The sequence below is a fragment of the Taudactylus pleione genome, unplaced genomic scaffold (assembly GCF_031769625.1).
Source record: "Taudactylus pleione unplaced genomic scaffold, aTauple2 ptg000095l, whole genome shotgun sequence".
Lineage (NCBI taxonomy): Eukaryota > Metazoa > Chordata > Amphibia > Anura > Myobatrachidae > Taudactylus > Taudactylus pleione.
This window is the reverse complement of record NW_028284497.1, coordinates 23,683,888-23,701,183: the sequence shown is the minus strand read 5'-3', so window position 1 is coordinate 23,701,183 and position 17,296 is coordinate 23,683,888.

The window sequence follows — 17,296 nt, the reverse complement described above, 5'->3', positions numbered from 1 at the left end:
ATGCTGAGTTTATACATCTAGGATACTTTGGGAAGAAGATGGGCATGATTTTAATCTCTAGAATATCAACAGTAAAGCACAAGACAAGTTGGAAGTATGAACATCTTTTAATCTAGATCTGTCTACCTGACTGCCTATCTGACACCACATTGGTGCTCATTTGAATAAACTTTTTCCAGCATTGAGAAGGAATATTGTCTACAACAGGCTGCATGTTTCAGCAATGTTCCATTCCATGTAGAGTTCATCTCATTAGGAACTTTAAAAACATAATCTTAAGGGGTATATATACTAGAGGTCGATTTTAATTGATTTAAAATCGATTAAAATCGATGCTGGGTTTTTGTGGCTCAATCACACATTTACTAACAGACAATTTTTTATTTAGTTTTTTAAGTATTAGTAAATGTGTGATTTAGCTTCAGAAACACAACAGCTATGTTAATCGATTTTGATCAATTTTAAATCGGTTAAAATCGACCTTTAGTAAATATACCCCTTAGTGTTAAACAGTACATAAAAATTGGTCACATAAATGCGGCGCTAATTAGATGTTCCATACAAATTAATCAATGCAGAATCAAATGGAAAAGCCAAAGTCTTTGCGATGTGTCTCTATATGTCCATATTCTTATTTTTCATTCGGACGGAAGTTCAATAATTTCTCTTCCCAGTACACATAAAAAGAGAGAAAATAATATAGAGTGTAGTATTTTCGATACTTTTAATGACATATACACATAAAACATAGGGAATACAATTTCCACAGTAATCACAAAACTGACAAACAAAAAAGGACGATTATTGTATTCTGAGATCACAGAAAAAGGTACAAATTGGAACCATACCGTATGTGGCACCAAAGCCAGGTGCTTCTTAAAGAGCGTTAATTAGGAGTCCTCCGGATAGACTGCCCAAAATCCCTTAAAGAATCTGGCTTCACTCGCTGTATATGGTAACGGATTTAACCAGCAGATAGATCCCAGCTGCCAACGCGTTTCGAGTAAAGGAATACTTCAAGGCTGTGTGGGACCTATGGCTGGATCATCTGCTTATTTAAAGGTCCAATGACCCGGAAGTGAAACACACTTGACGTCCTACATACATCAAATAAAACTCAAAAAAACCCTCATTCCTATATATAAACACATCGAATCATTTCACTGGTGAGAAACATCTCACCTCAAGAGAATAAATATACAAAAATAAATATATAAAAAGGAACTAGTTGAATAACAAATTCACAAATTCATACGACTGCAGATTCCTCCAAACCATAGAGCCGCAGTCCTCCACTGAGAGAGTAAAAAAAAAAAAAACATAATCCATCAGCCCTATCTCGATGACCTATAAATACGTCACCTCCTTCTAGGTCCACTCCTAAATTGGTCCTATGCACTTTATTAACGTACCTTAATGTCAGCGCATCTACCAGAAGTCCTCTCTCAGCGTCCATATCCCCTTGTTGCCACGTGTCTAAAACCTAAATACACATACATGTGGTTTGCCCGCTCTTCCGGTGACACATCGGAAGTATCTACTCCACAGTCCTCCCATATTCGGCAGGCACAAGCGGAAGTGTACTCTAGTCCTTCATCACCCAGCTCTCTATCTGTGACCTCCTTCCGGATACCGAGCATAGTTGTCTTGGTTACAAAAAAACACTGTCCGGCTATCTGGACTACGTGAGGTCCAATCACGTGACATGCATTCCGATCACGTGATTATTGTTTGTGCATTGTACAAAATTCTTTTAAAATATAAAAACCCAGTGAGAACACAAGGCTTCCACAGATGTGGCACATGTACCTTCTGTAAAGCGGTACCGAGTTCTGTCTCTAAAATTGTTGATTTTATAGTTAATGGGAAAGAATACGAAATTCACAATTTTATTACTTGTCACACAAGTAATGTTATATATTTATAAAGTGTTCCTGTGGTCTATTTTACGTAGGACATACTTCCAGGACACTGAAAACGAGATTATCTGAACACTCCAGGAATATTAAAAAAGGTTTAGAGACACATAATCTCTCTAACCATTTTAGAATGAAGCATGAATGTCGTATAAATAATATAGAGTTGTTCCTGGGGATTCAGAGTTTAAGGGCTTCATGGAATGATAGAGATGTAGAGAGGGTTTTAGCCAAGGCAGAAATGTCATGGATTTTTAAATTAAATACTATTGTACCTATGGGTCTTAATAAGGAGTTCGAATTGAAGTGGTTTTTATAACTTTTAATGGAGGATTTTTTTTTATCTATTTTGCTCTTATTATTTTTTAGAATATTTTATGATGTAATATATATTGTGCACAGAGTGTGATTAAAGCCTCTCATTCCTATATATATATATATTATTTTTTTATATTTAAAAAGAATGTTGTACAATGCACATACAATAATCACGTGATCGGAATGCATTTCACGTGATTGGACCTCACGTAGTCCAGATAGCCAGACAGTGTTTTTTCGTAACCAAGACAACTATGCTCGGTATCCGGAAGAAGATCACAGATAGAGAGCCGGGTGACGAAGGACCAGAGTACACTTCCTCTTTTGCCTGCTGAATATGGGAGGACTGTGGAGTAGATACTTCCGATGTGTCACTGGAAGTGCGGGAATTCCACGTGTATGTGTATTTAGGTTTTAGACACGTGGCAACATGGGGATATGGACGCTGAGAGAGGACTTCCGGTAGATGCGCTGACATTAAGGTACCTTAATAAAGTGCATAGGACCAATTTAGGAGTGGACCTAGAAGGAGGTGACTTATTTATAGGTCATCGAGATAGAGCTGATGGATTACGTGTTTTTTTTTGTTTTTTTTTACTCTCTCAGTGGAGGACTGCGGCTCTATGGTTTGGAGGAATCTGCAGTCGTATGAATTTGTTATTCGACTAGTTCCTTTTTATATATTTATTTTTGTATATTTATTCTCTTGAGGTGAGATGTTTCTCACCAGTGAAATGATTCGATGTGTTTATATATAGGAATGAGGGTTTTTTGGAGTTTTATTTGATGTAGGTAGGAAGTCAAGTGTGTTTCACTTCCGGGTCATTGGACCTTTAAATAAGCAGAAGATCCAGCCATAGGTCCCACACAGCCTTGAAGAAGAGTATTCCTTTACTCGAAACGTGTTGGCAGCTGGGATCTATCTGCTGGTTAAATCCGTTAACGTAAACAGTGAGTGAAGCCAGAGACTTTAAGGGATTTTGGGCAGTCTATCCGGAGGACTCCTAATTAACGCTCTTTAAGACGCACCTGGCTTTGGTGCCACATACGGTACTGTTCCAATTTGTACCTTTTTCTGGGTGATCTCAGAATACAATAATCTTCCTTTTTTGTATGTCAGTTTTGTGATTACTGTGGAAATTGTATTCCCTATGTTTTATGTGTATATGTCATTAAAAGTATCGAAAATACTACACTCTATATTATTTTCTCTCTTTTTATGTGTACTGGGAAGAGAAATTATTGAACTTCCGTCTGAATGAAAAATAAAAATATGGACATATAGAGACACATCGCAAAGACTTTGGCTTTTTCCATTTGATTCTGCATTGATTAATTTGTATGGATTATCTAATTAGCGCCGCATTTATGTGACCAATTTTTATGTACTGTTTAATTCTATATTTTCTGTTTTTGGTGGAGACAGTGGGTCACATAAGTTGGCTGCTCAATATTAGTATGCGCCTGTGTTTTCTCCGAATATTTTCCTATATTGTATTGTATACCCCTTAGTGTTATTGCAAGGGCCATTTTCTCAGTGCTTGGAGTAACACATGGTTAATGAAAATGATCAATGGCCCTTGTGATCATCCTTTTGAACACATTTCCATTCCAACTAACACATGTTCAACATTAAGCTCAGCAGTGAAAAACCATGCAGGCTAAACACTCCTGTGTATATATCTTAAGTGTAGTAAACTGCAATTTTCAGTTAAGAAATCTATTAAATATTTACAGTGGATGCCAAGGTTAAATATCAAAGTGTTTTCCAAATTGATTTTGTATGATGTAATAAAATACAGAGAATACCCGTATACACTTCATTATGGGGACATTGCTTAATTGTAAGTTTCACTATACAGTATATGTGTATGTTGTTTGTTAAAAGCTCAGAGCACATAAGATCTGTGGACTAGTTGGTCTGGAGTCCCTTGTACTGGACATATCAAAGGAGCGTTGATGTTAATTTACAGTAGGATTCAAGCTATTAGCAATCCACTTCATTCAAAATTTAAAAACAGCCTCATGTACACTATATGTCCGCTTATCACAAAAAGCCATTTTATGGCAGAAACTTGGAATCTGGTGGTCATGTAGCAGATAATCTATATACGTGAAGACACCATAGTGTATCTAAATAAATCACCAGCATAAGATCTTTTTTCATTCAGGAGTTTTAATTCTATTGAATATGTAAGTAGGATTTTAGACTTGTAAATAAGAAATGGGTGACGTGACTATTGATTTCTGTGTATAGCTAATTGCAAACAAGAGGCTTATTTATAAATCTTGTTGACTTTTATCAAATAAATAATTAAAAATAATGATTTTGCCTGTCTTTTTATAAATTTCTCTCAACTCCAAAGATGGAAAATCTCTTCTATAACATCAATGATTGTAGGAAGTAAACTTATGCCTTCAAATGAAAAATCATTTACAGACAGCAAAGTATGCAGGCATAGAATACCCTTCTATTTGTGTCTGAAGGTCCAAGTATATATAATGTCATGCCTTTACTGTGGATTTTGGAACTGTCTCTATAAAACTTTAGAAAAAAGTGCAGGTCTAACTGGAAAGAAAGCTAACTTCATGTTCATTTCCAAGCACTTTAGGGTAACACTTTTGGTTAATAGAAACCTTTTTAGTTTTTACCCCTAAAATATTGCTCAAGATATCTATATTTTTGCTAAAGTAATGATGGGTTATAATGTGACCTTCTTCAATATGTGTGACTACTTTGTTTATTTTATTTTTTTACAGTAGTCTAAATGCTTCCTTAATGCACATTTCCCTTAAAAGTGCACCTGGAAGGTGCAAAAGGTGTTCCATTGAAATGAAAGTTTTCTGTATTGCAGTAAACCAAACATAAATTGGTTATTACCAACTTTGTGATTGCCTACTAGATCTGAAATGTGGCTCAGTCACCAATGAAGCTTCAGCTGCCATTATAAAGAAAATGGAAATTAAGGCTACAGGTCTCCCTGTTACAGACATAAAACCAGTCTAGCATAGTCTGGTGGTGGTTATTACATTTGAGGGGCACCTCACATTGTTTTCCCCACCAGGTTGTAAACGCAGGATGTAATTATGAGACCGGCGGCGGCGTTGCCGCCAGTCTCCATACCTACACTGAAATCCCAACAAGGAACTTAAAATAGGCTTTGAAATACCGACACCTATCTTAATCCCAATGCCGGAACACCGAAGGATGCCAGACCGAATGATGTAAGTCCGGGGCGCCCTTAGCGTTAGCCATGGGGGGGATGGTTAGGTTTAGGGAGAATAGCGGGGTTAGAATTAGGTTTTGGTGGGGGGAGGTTATGGTTAGGCATCACTAGGGGTGTTAGGGTAAGGCACTAAGGGGGGAGAGTTAGGTTTATGCGTGAAGGGGGGGTTAGGTTTAGGCACTAATGGAGAGGTGTAGGGAGCGGGGTGGGGAGGATTAAGGTTAGGCTACAAGAAGGGAGGGTTAGGGGGGAAGGGGGGAGGGTAAGTATTCTTACCAGACACCTTTCAGGATACCAACCATCAGGATGCCGCTGTCGGTATTGTGACAGGAAGCATCCGGGACAGCTGGCATTACATACCTATTCTGTAAATGAGGGTGCTAGTTCCAATTTTGCAGTGGGCTGAAATGTATTCATTCATTCATCTATTTAATTTACTCACTGGTAAAGCTACATGCTGGTGGTCATCATCGTCAATATGTTTCTTTGCACACTGGCTTGGGTAGCCGCAATTATTAAACCTACTAAATTATAATCTGTAGATGTGGACTACTATGATTCTGTGTGTAATAATTGAGTTGCATTTGCATATTCTTAATCTGCCTCTCCTGAAGTAGGGTGCTACAAGTGATCCATGTGCAAAACTTAAATCTCCATATTTAAAAGTACATGTTATTTAAATAAAAATAGAATTACATTCATATCTAAATGAGGCCCTATATATCCCAATGCCAAAATGGTACATTCACAATATGGTTAATATGAAACCTCTGGGATTATATTTTGACATCCCCAGGATGTTCTCCAGCTTTGGTTAGCCTAATCTAGTACATTGGCATTTATATATCACTGATAACAGTGGTCTATATTTGCAGTGATACAGGTGAGATATAAATCAGGTCTCACCTGACCAGACATGGCCCCATCTTAAAAATAACAATAAGATGTTAAGAAAAATGGTGTTACCATTTTTTTGCCCTTTTAACTGATTTGGACGTATGGCATGGTGGGGTGTAAAGCAAGGTCATATGAACACTGGGGAAGCAGGTAGTAATGCTACAATGAAAAATTATGTCAACAGGGTTTTGGGGGTAATGCCACATTGGAAATCTAATTACTACTGGAGAGTAATGCCACTGATGGATCTATTGCCACTGGTGGGGTGGGGGTATTGCTACAAGTGGAACATATGGAACATATGGACAATGGATGAGGTTTAATTCTACATTGAAGACCTATGGACACATATGTGGATGGTGATAATGGTACAGGAGCATCAAAATTATAGTGACAGGGAACCAGGATGAAAATGTTTCAAGGGCCCTAAATCCATATGGATAGCCCTGGTCTCTAGCTCCTCATCTCAACCACCAAAAATTATTCATGCATCACCTGTAACACTGACACATACTGCACTTATTCAAAGTTATATGATTACTTTTTTTTTTATTTGTCTGGGTTGCATATACTGCTTAAATTTAGTTTTAGAGTGTTTACTTTAATTTTTTTTTTTACTTAGAGATTTTTTCATTGATCTTTCCAAAATTAGGGGATATAAAAACATAAAAAGGGTAAAGTGATAGGAATACACAGACTGTGGGGGGTTAACAGAGCTGCCATCAGAAATTCTGGGGCCTGGTACTAACAAAATAGGCAGCCCCCCAGGTATAAGGCAGAGTTGGGAACAGTGGTGGATAATGTGAGTGGAGCTATAGCAGGGGTTCTGCCTCAATTGGTGCATAAAACAGGGATGGCTAGGCATGGGGGAGGGGGTGGGGGATGGCACAGCTCAGGGAACACTGGACATGGGGGGCACTGGGCTGGGAAGGGTGGACTGGGGTGGCAAAAGGCAGGGAAGGCTGGTTGGTCTACAAGAGCAAAGGGCAGTAAGTGAAGGGCAGAGAAGACAGGCAGGCTGGCTGGACATGGGGAGGGGGTGCAGAGAAGACAGGCTGGCTGGCTGGACTAGGAGGTGGATGCAGGGAAGACTGTCTCAAATGTGGGAGAGGCATGGCAGCCTGGCTGGACTGGGGGTAGGGAAGGCTGGCTGGCTGGACTTAACAGGCTGGGTGGACTGGGGAGGGGCAAGGCAAGGCTGGCTGGCTGGACCGGGGGGGTGCAGGAAAGGCTGGGTGGACATGGGAAAGACAGGCTGGTTGGCTGGACTAGGAGGTGGGAACAAGTTAAGACTGGCTGGACTGGGGGAGGGGCAAGGCAGGCTGAACTGGGAGGGTGCAGGAAAGGCTGGCTGGACATGGGGAGGGGGCACAGGGAAGATAGGCTAGTTGGCTGGACTAGGAGGGGGGCACAGGGAAGAGTAGCTGGACTGGGGGAGGGGCAAAGCAGGGAAGGCTGGCTGGCTGAATGGGGGGGCTGGGCGCAGGAAAGACTAGCTGGACAAGAGAAGGGGGGCACAGGGCAGGGTCAACATACCTGCATTCTCCTGTCCTGAGCCTGGCTAGATGCGGCGAGGATTGCAGTGGGTACCAGGCAGGAAGAAAGAAAGAGCATCAGTGCTGTGGAGTCAGACTGGAGCCTTCCGCCAGCATCCGCGATGCTGCAGCCTGCATTTGAACTATGCAGCCAGCCGCAAGCCAATCACAGCTCGTGGAAAGGCAGCCAATCAGGAGTGGCCACTCCTGATTGGCTGATAAGGAGCTGCTGCTCCTGATAGGCTGCCGTTCCGTGAGCCAATCACAGCTCCCAGCCGGCTCCAGTATGTACTACATAGTTCAAATGCCACAGTGCTGATGCTTACTCCCTGGCCCCTGCCAGCTGCCCGGTGCATTCTTTGCTGGTCAGCCGGGCCCCCTCTGTCTCCGGGCCCGGTACTAGAGTCCCGGCAGTCCCCCCCTGATGGTGGCCTTGGGGGTTAATAGCAATATTGAACATGAGTTATTGGAAAATAACCTTTATAATATATCATAACATATAGAGACACATCAATTTATTTTTTGTGCTTTCATTGGTTGAATGAAGAACAGAAAAAAAATACCAAACAGTGATTAATGGGTATTTTTACAAAATATTTTTCTGCATTCAGTGACAGATGATATTTATGTTTTTTGTAGTGGCATTATATAATTTTATTATATATAATTAGCAGTATTCAAGCCATTGGAGATGTGATGAACTAACTCACCACTCGCTACTAACTTACCAATGTTTGTTTCTATGTCTAGCATGTGATATCCCCTATTTTATTAGAGGGCATACTTCACATGTGTGAGTTGGAAAGGCCACCCATGCTCAGTTTATTAATGCCTACAAATACCCAGTGACAACATTTGCCAACAAACACTACCTGCATAATGTACTGTGCCACGAAGAGTGCATTTCCAAGACTGCATTACCAAGCTTGGCTTGTCATTATTTATCTATATATTATAGCACAATCTCAATGTATATCTAATATACAACATAGCCAAGAGATCTTAGAGTTATCCCATAATTTAGTAAGTTCAATTAGTTTCATGAGTAAATGCATATTGCTTTTGGTGGTACTATATGTGTACTACCAGCCCTTATTTTACGTGAACTTTGTTTCACATTTGGCACATGAGATGCCTTGGGTTGACCTCTGAGTTGATATATATTCAAAGAATTTAATATATTAAATATCTAATACTATGTTACTTCAGTGGCCTTCTAGTTGCCAGGTCATTTTAGCATTTTTGATTGAATGTGTCCATCATATTTCAGCTTTATGTAAAGTATAGTTGTTTCCTTTCCTCCCTCCCACCCTTTTTGTATTTATCTATATTTTTGCTGTGTTTTATGGGACCTGACCGTACTTTTTCCTAGTTTCACCCCAATGGTTTAAATTGTGCAGACATTATCTTATGCATCATCTTATTAAGAAAACTATAATTTGATATCTCCTTGATAAGGTTTCATTGAATAATTGTAATGGTCTGCTTATTTTTCTAGATCCAGCTTGGAACCCTGGGGTCTGGCTGATGTGCATAAGAAACAATATTGGGTTGATCCAACTCTGGCTCATGAGTATGAACAGGTAGGAACCACAGACTTATGATATGCAAAGATTTTAAGACTGGAACAAAGGCAATTACCCAGGCCACATAAGAAGGCCAACCAGACCAGGTATATGCTCCAGCGACAAGAGTGACCCCGGAACTCAAAGTAGTATAGTACTGGTAGATAGGAATTCAGAACTCTGGCCAAGAATCAGAGTCTTATTTATACAGTATACAAATTAGGAAAGTTGCAACTCTGATACAGCTCTAATGCAGGACCTGGAACTGGAACCAGGGAGGAACTCAGAAACTGAGAGTTAGGATAAGAAATACAGCTACTGAGCACCTCAGTGCACCAACTATATGTCTCTCCCTGAACCCCAGCCCTGGAACCATCACCCTTCTTTAAGCAGCCCACAGTGCAGGGAAACCAATAGCACTTAACAGAACAGTATAAATATTTACCTTAAAAAGCATTGAGCAAAGAGTAGAACAGCATAAAGAACTAACATGTAATGTCCCAGTGGTATGATGGAATAATACTTCAGGAGATCACACTGACTCAGTATAGGCAAGCAATAGTTCACATTTAAATAGTATACTTGCAGGCTGGCTTGCAGGCCGGGGTGCGATGGTTAAGCTGACTTGTATGCAGGACAGGCAGGTAAGGGAGCACAATGGTGAATGGGTCTCAAGATGGAAGACAGCATGGACACTGCAATGCTGGTGGGTGTTGGAGACTTAGTGGCAGGTGAATAGCGGGTCTGTGTGCAGCATGACAGCTGCAGTGCTGGCAGGTGTTGGAGACACAGCTGCAGGTGGATAGTGGGTCTGTTTTCAGGGAGAAAGCTGCGGTGCTGACAGGTGTTGGAGACAGCGGCAGGTGGATAGCAGGTCTGTGTGCAGCGTGAAAGCTGTTGCACTGATAGGTACGAGATCAAAGTGGCATAAGGAACTCCGGAGGACTGTATGAATGCTGCAGTGCTGGCAGGTGTTGGAAACACAGCAACAGATGGATAGCAGGTCTGTGAACAGCGTGGACACTGTGATGCCAGCAGGTGAGCGATACTGTGTGAAATGGTAAATAGCTGGAAACAACAAAGTAGCAATGAAGTCAAAGAGGACACAAATACAGGATACAAAGTAACCAGGAGCCTTGAACTATCCATGTTAGGAATACATTGTTCAGGCAATGGGTCGCACACAGGAACTCGACTAGCAGACCAGGTGAGCAAACAAGTGCAGCAATTAATCACAGGGAGACATCCCTGTGATGTTTTGAGGCAGCAATGAATGAATCTCTGCACCTGTCAGCAATGCTAAGATCCAGATTTATCCCTGTGTACTTTTCTACAGCATGTTAAACAATGAATGCATACAGCATGCCTAAATGTTTAGGATTATTAGACATGTTTGATATCAAATTATACAGAAAATTATGTACTTTAAAATGATGTAACAAAAAATGTATACAGCATATCAATTGAAAAAAAATAGTAAAGAATTCTATCCAAATTTTCAAGAATACATTAGCTACATGCCCCTTTATGATATAAGGAGTCATGTTTTATACATTCTTCACCTATTTAAAGGAAACCAGAACACAAATCTCGAAAAGCAAGTTGAAGTATACAGAAACTGATCTTTGTCCAGCTGCAATTGTGAGTATATCAAATTAAGGAAGTTTAGTTTAATAATATTTGTTCTTTAAAAAAAAAACGTTGAAGTTGCGAAGTATGAGATTCCAGTGAAATCTGCTGTTAAAAAGTAGAGTAATTCTAACTTCCTAAAGTGCAGGCAGCTTAGAGATTGTACAGTGTGAAAAATTGTCGTGATCTTAGGTCATGCGCTATCATGTACACAGCACAGCTATCAGAACCGTAACTAGACTTTTTGGTGCCCTGTGCCAGAGAGAACATTGGCGCCCCCCCATTTTTTAAATAGGGATATAAGATAGCGCACCTGAAAAAGGGCCATGACCTCATGGGGAAGGGCCAGGGAAGACATAGGGGAGGCCAGGACATGCTGGGGATATAAGAAGAGGAAGCTACAAGTGAGAATGATAATAAACAGGAAAATTGACAGGCCCAAACAGCACTCCCTACCCTGCGGTGCCCTGTGCCACGGCACTGGTCGCACTACCCTAGTTATGGCCATTGACAGCTATGTAGAGAAACGTGGGTTTTTTTTGCTTTTGATAATTGGCATATATGGTAATAGTTAAAATTATTTTGCGACTGTTGCAATGTGAGTGGGTGGCCCTTGACGGCACCTGATTCTGGTATGATCTGCTGTTAAGAAGATGAGTAATTCTAACTTCCTAATGTGAAGATAGTTTAGATCTTTTCATAGTGGTAAATACTGTATAAACACATATCCCACTTTGAAAAAACAAAATCCCCAGAGAGCAGAGTGTGGAAAAATTGTGTGATCTTGGATTATGCATTTTTTGTGCTGTTGATAATTGGCTATATGGTAATTAAAATTAATTGTTGCATCCTGTACTGTTGATATTATTATTATTATTATTATTATTATTATTATTATTATTATTGCAGATTTTGATTTATAAGACCTTTAATTGCTTATACTGTATATCATTTTTACATTTTAACCACAAGTCTCTTTATTATTAGCAGTTTTTCAGTATTCATTTATTGTTTCATATGTAGCAATTACACTTTGACACATTGTGCTGTGTTTCTCTCTATATATACAGGTTGAGTCTTCTATATCTAAAATGCTTGGAACCATGGGTATTTTGGATATCGGAATATTCTGTATATGGGTGACCCAACCTGTGTATGTATATACTGTATATATATATATATACATACATCAATTGTATTTCTTAATGAAAAGAAAAAAAAAAAAAAAAAAACACTCTCCAGATTTTCAGCAACATTAATCAGCTTTTAATACCAATGTAATTTGCCAGCCAAAAAAATATATATACATACAGATATCCTTTGGGAACAATACGTGGTATCACCAACCCTCTGCACAACTGTTGGCCAATAGTGTATTAGCACCATCTTTAGGACTTTTTCTGTTTAATGTGTAGAGTGTGGCGTAATGTTTAAAACTACAATGTGTATGTTTTTTTAACTATTAATGTATAAATATATATTAAAATCGCTTTATGTTTTTCTATCATTTGACAGAAATACACATTGCATAAACTTTATACAGTATGACACCTACTATACTTGAGCCACAAAATACAGGTGTGTAATCTTTACTAAACAATGCACATCTTTGTTGTAAATTGATGCATTTTAACTATTAAATAATTATTTTACAAATATTTAATCAGCGAATGTGTGGTATTTGGATCATAAAATAAATAAATTAATAAATAAAGTGGATGATGTCTTATATTATTATAGTATGAGTATTAAATATGTGTTAGGACCTGTTGGTGATAATATTGTATCTAATATTTAGGTAGAAATCACCTACAGTAGATTACTAAGTATCTGATTACTATTACATTAAATAAATATACAATAGCACAATAATTATGTGGAGATTACTGCATTCAAAATTTACATCATAAAATATTTTAACAGGCCCCAAACCAGTCTATTTTATAGATTAGTGATGAGAAGTTTATCAGGTGTCTTAATCAGTGAGTGATCATTGAAACCACTAAAATTATTTAGTTACAATAACAAACATGAATATTTTTTGTCAAACCTCAAATGTGTTACTGGCTAATCACATTTGAAAATACATAATACAGTATGCCCCATCCATCCATAGGCAATGTAAACTACACATGACATGGGTACACATGGAATGAATAGCACAATCCACTCTTAGACTTTTGATCAGGATCTTGCAACATTTCAGAATAATTATCCAGCATATGATGTGATAACAAGATCACCACAATGCTGTGTTAATGTGTAACAGTAATTTGGGATCTGCACATAAAAGTATAATGAAGATACTCTGTTATAATTCTTTATAAGCTATGTATCTGTAAATATGTGTGCATACTTTTTATGTTACAATAAAAAAGGTTTATGATTTACAAATGCCTGTTTTGTTCTTTATGGAAACATTGTGCTTTTAATCAATGATATTGAAAGAACTCATGGTTACACAACAAAAAAGAAAAAAAATTGTGTTTTTTATATAATTTATTAGTCATACAACATTGTACATCATATGTTTCAAACACTATGGTGATTACAAGTTACATATATATGTATATATTCTTATTAGCAAGAGATATTCCCTACATTCCTATTCAGGTGACAGATCAATAGCGAATACTGTATAACAATCGAGGTACACATCACAGTCAATATATTAACATGTGATTTCTGTTATTTGTGATCTGTATGAGTGACATAAACTCACGCATGGCATTACCTGGTTCAAAGTCCCCTTGAAATGGTTTGCCAGAGTGTGATGTATTATCCAGGTAACGGGATGCAAAGTTCATGTTTTCATGTTCTAAATATAGTGGTTTCCAGTCATAGGCTCCTGAAAACTCTTCAATGTCTACAAATTCAGCTATGAAGTTGACCTAAGAACAGATTTTCTAAAATATAAATTCTACTCCCTGCAGGTAAGCTGTAGATTTTCATCCCAACATGGTTAATCAGGTATTTTTCATTGCCATGTAACAATGCCTCTGCATGCCCAACCTGGACAGCCAGTGAGACCTGTACCCTTTTGACAAATAAGGATGCTGCAATTATCTGTATTTTAAAGGCATCTGCCTCAGTAGACATTAAATAGAATGTGTCTTTGTTTACGGTGAGTTCAATCTTCAAGTCAACAGTCCTTTATTTTTTGTTGAACTTCAGGGGCCAAATTTTTAGCCGCCCTCTGTAAAGGTGCTCCGACTCCGAGCCGGGCACCGTCGAAAACTGATTGCCTGAGGCTCGGGGGCAGCGTAGAGGAGAGGGACCCCAGTGCATCCTAGGAGGATAAAAAACTTAACTCTGTTGTGCCCGATGCCTGACATCATCACCAATACCCCAAAGTATCCTGTGGATACCCTATGGACCCTGCAGTAGAAAATGTTACAGTGCAAAGTCCCCAGTAATTCAACAGTACGACTCTGCATTGTTACTCTTGATAATTTTATTAATCCTGTATTTGCACCATTCAGAGCCCAGTTGTTCAGTTCAAAAGCTATTTCTTTGTAAAATAAGCCTGTGGTGTGCTTTGTTGATAAAGCATCTGAGCTATATTTCAATGTAGTTTCAATGTATGCTCCGTGAGCATAAAGGTTGTTAGTTTGTGAAATGAGTCTATCACCCAAAGTAACTTCTACCTGGCTGAAAAATGTTGCTATGGGGTAATCGATAAGGGTGCCCTGTGCCCCTTGAGGAATTTTGTTTTTATCATGTGGTACAATCTTACATGTCACATACAGCAACATGTTGTTTCATTCATAGTATTGTTCACTGCTGGTCGCTATATAAAATTCAAGCTGTGCTATCTCGTATAATGCTGCTAAAGGGTTGGATTTTGATATATACTTTTTATCTATACTGGTTTGCATTTGGGGTATGTAGAAAAAATAAATTTCTGATATTGTACATTCAACGGACTCTATGTTTATAAAAGACATATTGTTCCCAAAAATATCACCAACATCTTTTTTAATTTAAGTTGCAATGCTTTCGGTTTTATCTAAAAACGGTATGTCCCAAGACAGAAATGCTATCTTGTGCTTCCATTTTCTTTCCCTTTGTATATTATATTTGTCTGATGCAATTTATTTATAGCAGCTTTTGTGGCGTATAGGGCTGCCATCAGAAATTGTGGAGCTCGGTTCTAACAAAATAGGTGACCCCCCCAGGGGTATGGGGCAGAGGTGGGCAGAGATGTGGATAATGTGGGTGGAGCATCAGTTGGTGCATTAAACAGTTTAAAAATTCTCAAAGTATGGGCTGAGGGGGGAGTTGTTATTATAACATGTCAATCTATCATAATATATGTGAAACTATACAAATACAGAAATATAGGAGAGAAAACTCTTGAAAATTCACACACACACACAGAAAATAAGAATCTATACTAAATACATAGGGAAAGCAACATCAATTCTCTTTCTCTCTCTCCCTATATAAATAAAAGAACAGCTGGAACTACATAAAATACATTGAAAAAGCTCTGGATCCACATAAAATACATTGAAATAGCCAGACCCACGGAAAAAGCTAGAAGGAGGGTGAATTGCAGGAGAGGGAGGGCTAGACCTATTGGGGACACAAGGATAGCTAGACGTGGTGGAGGGGGTGGGGCACTGGGCTGGCAAGAGTGACCTAATGGGGTCAAAGAGCAGGGAAGACCACTGGACTGTGGGGGGAGGCAAAGCAGGCAGGATGGATGTTTTGACTAAAGCGGGGGTGCAGGGAAGGCCAGTTGGACTTGGGGGGACAGTGCAGTGAAGGCTGGGTGGACTAAATGGGGGGCACAGGGCAGGATCAGGCCTTGTATAAAAAGTTATTATTTTTATGTGCACATGAACACATGGATACCATAAGATCACAAACTTTTACAACATCAGTAATTATTTTATGGAATAAAAAATAAAATCCAGATAATATGAAGCAGCTTTCTAGTTATTAGACTACTGCACAATTTAAAGTACATTTACTTAGCATCGCTGTCTCACCGCACTGGGGCCCTGGGTTCTGTCCTGACCAGGGCACCTGGTGTATGTATGTCATCTGTTTAGTTTTCAGAAATAGAGGGGGCCCAGGGAGAGAGGCGGGCCAGGTGGAAGCAGTGCTGAAAGCACCGGGCAGCAGCCAAAAGAAAGCTGCAGCATTGGAAATGTGGAGCTGTCTGCGAACCAATCACAGCTCGTGGAAATGCAGCCAATCAGGCCAGCTCCATATTGCCAATGTCGCCGGTGTACTTTTTCCTTGGCTGCCGCCCAGTGCATTCAGCATCACTGGTACCCAGTCCTGGGCCCTCTCTCTCCAGGCCCTAGACTTCAGTCCCGGCAGTCCCCCCCCCCTGATGGTGGCCCTGGTGGCGTGCCTGATAATGTCTTAGAGATTAGAGAAGGATCTTCTTTTATTACTATGTAGTCTTCAAAAAAAATCATCAAAATTGACAATTTCTCTGTTATTGCTAAAATCTTAACAAAAAATAAACTTAATCTAAAATTGTACTTTTTCATTAATTTAAGTATGAGATCTTTGAAACCTAAACAATACACAATCCCCCAAAAAGAATTACACTGAGATTGAGGTAGGGTCATAATAACCTTTTTTTAGTTTACGCCCAACTAGTTCTCTGCGTTGATGCCGGCTGACTGAGTGGTAGTGGAAAATGGGTAGGGAGGTTTGGCAATGTCGCATAACTAAGTAAAAAGATATATGTAATTTAAAATGCCCCAGGTCATTATGACCCAACCTCAATGATGCAGAGTTAATAAAAATTGTCTTTGCACCATCTAGAGTGTAGTTTTACAATTGCTTTCTCAACTTAAATGCGATATCCTTTTTCTGGTCGTTCTTTATCTGTATGGCCATTGTGTCAAAATGTGTTTTGCATAATGGTATGTAATCGGGCTTCTCATAGGGAATTATGATCATCTGTTCATTTTAATGTTAATGTTAATTTTAACTGTACCTAGCAATGGCACATAACTTTCACCGACTATCTGGTAGGCAATAATATCTGTGTATACATACAGATGTGTGCTGCCTCATATGGGGGTCTACTTACTAAGCAATGTTAGGAGACAGAGTGAAAAGTGATAAGAAAGTGATAAGGTGCCAGCCAATCAGCTCCCAACTGTCATCTCACAGGCTGTGTTTGAAAAATGACAGTTGGGAGCTGATTGGCTGGCACCTTATCACTTTCTTATGACTTT